The sequence below is a fragment of the Apodemus sylvaticus genome, chromosome 11 (genome assembly GCF_947179515.1).
Source record: "Apodemus sylvaticus chromosome 11, mApoSyl1.1, whole genome shotgun sequence".
In the NCBI taxonomy this organism is placed as follows: domain Eukaryota; kingdom Metazoa; phylum Chordata; class Mammalia; order Rodentia; family Muridae; genus Apodemus; species Apodemus sylvaticus.
In genome coordinates this window covers 75,935,769-75,939,574 of record NC_067482.1, presented here as the reverse complement: position 1 = coordinate 75,939,574, position 3,806 = coordinate 75,935,769, and positions in this window count along the sequence as shown.

The following is a 3,806-nucleotide window of genomic DNA, read 5'->3' as shown; positions in this document are numbered from 1 at the left end:
TGGGAAGGTCACACTAGAGCAGACAATGACTGGGCCTGCTGCTTGCACAGGTCAGGGCTGCAACAGCTCAAAGAGGCCGCAGTGTGAGTGCTCTGCTTGGAGACACCTGATAAGAGTGTGCCCTCACTTCCTTTTACAGATTTACAGACAAAATTAAAGATGGGAAGGAGAGGGGAGGCCATCCCTCTGAAAGGATAGAAAATAATACAGTCTAACTCTAATGACCCCAAGAAATCAGGAGTTTAAAATGCTATCTCGTTTTGTTAGAAACTAGGTAAAAGGTCATATTCCAGAGCCCACCCTTTGTTTAGACCTAGCACAAAGGCCTCATAGGGTAACTGGAAATGGGCTAAGCTTATCTTGCTTCTGTAAACTTATGCCATTACCCCTAAGCAGGAGTTCACGCAGCTGTAGACATTATAGGAAACTAATTGGTCCACTGAGCGTGGGCTCCAATAATTTAAACTGATTGGCCTAAAAACTATGGAGTGGTACAAATCGATTGGCTCACATTTCGCGGGCTCTCCATGCTAAGAAATGATTGGTTTGTGATTCGCGGGCTCTGCCGTAAACTTATAAAAGCTGTCGCAATTCAGCATAGTCCTCTAACCCTGCGTGGTGCACGGCTATGGAACCCAGAATTCTGGAATAAAGAAATCTTCATGCTATTGCATCGAGACCGTTTCTCGAGAGTGATGTGGGTGTCGCCTACCGGGGCATGGGGTGCTGGGGTACCCTCGGTTTTTGGGGGTCTTACACCTCCAGGGTCAGGCAAGATTTGAACCCATACCAGCAGATCTTCTACAGACTAGAGGTTGAATACCCTATGAGTTCTCTCATCCCTTCCTGCCTCCCTCCCTGCCTTCTGTTCCCACCTGGATCCTCACACTTTGTGTGTGTGTGTGTGTATGGCGGGGGTTGGGGGGAGTGATCTCTCACTGAAACTGGCCTAGACTTCTCCATTATAGCCAAGATGACCACTTCTGGAATGCTGGGATCACAGGCATACACCACCTTGGTTTTGTGTGGGACCCAGAGCTTCATCTGTGCTGGTCAGGCACTCTGAGCTACATCCCAGCTCAGATCCCAATTTCTTTTTTCTTTTTTCCCCCTGTCCCTTTCTCCCTCTTGCTCCAGCCCCCCTCCCCCTGCAACACCCTCCTCTATTCGCTCTGGCCTATAGGTTCTTTATTTGTTTCTCATTACGGATGGCTGTGAGCCACCATGTGATTCCTGGGATTTGAACTCATGACCTCCAGAAGAGCAGTCGGTGCTCTTAAACACTGAGCCATCTCTCCAGCCACCACCACCCCCAATTTCTTTTAGTTTTAAATTTGTATCTATTATTATTATCTGTGCGCATGCATGATGTGCATGTGTGGGCCTCTGTGTGCCAGAGTGTACCTATACAGGCCGGAGTATAACTTAGTGTGGTTATCTGTGGATTCTAGGGATTGGACAAAGGTCATCAGGCTTGCCCGCAAAGCACCAGCTGTGCCAAGATCTCCATTTCTGAGAGCCCTCTACGGTTCACTGCTTTGGGCTAGACAAACATTCCTGTGTGTCAGGCAGGAACCTGGGAGGGTCTTGTGTGAGGCGTGCTCCTTTGCCAAGGTCAGTGTATGGGAATACAAAAAATGCCAACTGAGGGGCTGGCATTAGGGATGGGCAGTTGCATCTGCTTCTCTATGGGGAAGAGTATCAGGCATTGGAAGTGTGGTTCCACCAGTGCGCTGACCACCCTGTGGTCTCACGCCTCACTTCTCACATGGTGGACCTGCCTCCCAGCTCTGCTCTGAGGACACCTTCTGGTCTGTGGTCATCTACATGTCATGGATGTGCAAGCAGCTTACAGACAGTGATGGACATGCGGGCATGACTTGGCTGGGGACTGAACCGTCATTATATAGATGACGAACTGTATGAAAAGGCTCCTGGGTAAATGAGAAGATACAATATAACATTAACAGAATGTACTTCCGGAGTGACTCACAGTTTGGAGCAAGAATTAAGGACCTGTAAATGCTGAGGGACAGTGGCACAGAGGTCATTGGTCAGACTCCTTTTGGCCTGCATGGCCTGTCCTGGGACTTTCATGCATAGCATTCCTGCCTTCAGGCAGGAATGTGGTGGGATATCCGGTGGGGGGTTGAGCAGGTGGCCACTTAGAGGGTCAGGCTTGAGGATGGGAGGCAGCTACCAAGAGGTCTGAGACTGTTAGAGTCTGCTTCCTGTCACAGGGGTACCCAAGACATGCTGGGGCGGCGGGGGGCGGGAAGGTTGTCTCCTCAGTGAGGTAACAGAGAGTCTGGTCTCAATACTGAGAGAACTACTTCCACATCTGGACAGCTGCACAGAAAAGACAGGGATAGTCTGCCCAAGGGCTTCCTGTCGGGTTGCGGAGGTGGCTCACGTGGAAAGACAATTCTCACTCAGAAAACTGGCCCAAGAGTAGCCCTGGTGGTTTTCCTCACAGGTAACAATAAGAAGCCACTTTCCCTGCCTGGGCCCAGCCTTCCATCTATCTGGAGTCGTTCACCCGCTCAGCAAGGGCAAGGGGTGGGTGCATCCTTCAGGCCTCAAACAGGTCCCTTCTAGATTAAGATCAGATGTAGGGCTGGGCAGTGGTGGCACATGCCTTTAATCCCAGCACTTGGGAGGCAGGGGCAGGCGGATATCGGGGTTCAAGGCCAGCCTGGTCTGAAACCCTGTCTCAAAAAAAAAACCCCAAAAAGTCAGATGTAGGGCACTGGAGAGGTGGCCTAGCTCCTGGACCAAAGGACTAACACAGAACAGGCATGTCCAGGACATGGAAAACATGTAGAGTAAAATCTGACACATGGAGGAAGCATGTAACCCGGGTACATGCAGTTGGGTCACTAAGACATATGCCCATCAGGACATTATTGGTGGCCTGGAGGCCTCCCCAGGGCCCTTTTGCAGTGCTCCGAGAACAGGTGTGCATGAATTTGCATTCCTCAAGAGTATTTGTTGACCTAGGAATGGAATTTCTGGGTCCTGAACTTGCATTTCCTCAGTCTGGAGAGATAGTGCAGAGCTGTCTTCCAGCAGGGTGTAGGGGACATGATGAGATGACCTATTATCTACCCTGAGATTGGCTGACTGTCTCTGACTGTCACACCTCCTGCAGGTTTAATCTGCAGCTGTTCAGTTTCAAATTGACCATGACAATAACTAGCCCTGTTGTGTGTCAGCTGCTTAGGTTGCCAGCTTGTGGGGGGTCCAGGCCAAGCTCCTGCCTCTTGTCTTTGACTCAGGGAAGTTCTTCTCTCGGTAGACACTGGTGCTGTGCAGTTTTACTTGTTGCGAATATTTACTCCCTTCCGAGAGGAGACTCACTTGAATCATGATTCTCTTGGGTGCATGGATGACCCCCTTTGTCTATCTGCAATGCAGCCGATTGGGCCTGAGCCCCACACAAGTGAGGGACTTCACCCTCAGCCTAGCCATTTTAATATACTTGATATTATCAGCATTTCCCCTTCTAGTTGTTCCTGTTTCTTGCATTTATTTATGTAATATTTTTATTTATGGTTTTTTGAGACAGATTCTCTCTAAATAACCCTGACTGCCCTGGAACTCACTATGTAAAGCAGGCTGGCCTTGAACTCTCAGAGACCCACCAGCCTCTGCCTCCTGAGTTCTGGAACTGCAGGCGTGTGTCACAGCACCCAACTCTTGCTCCTTTAAGAAATCTCTAGCTTATCCATCCAGTTCCACACCATACTGATTATGAAGAGTTTGTAAATACACCTTGATATCTAACAGAGCACACCCCACCTTTA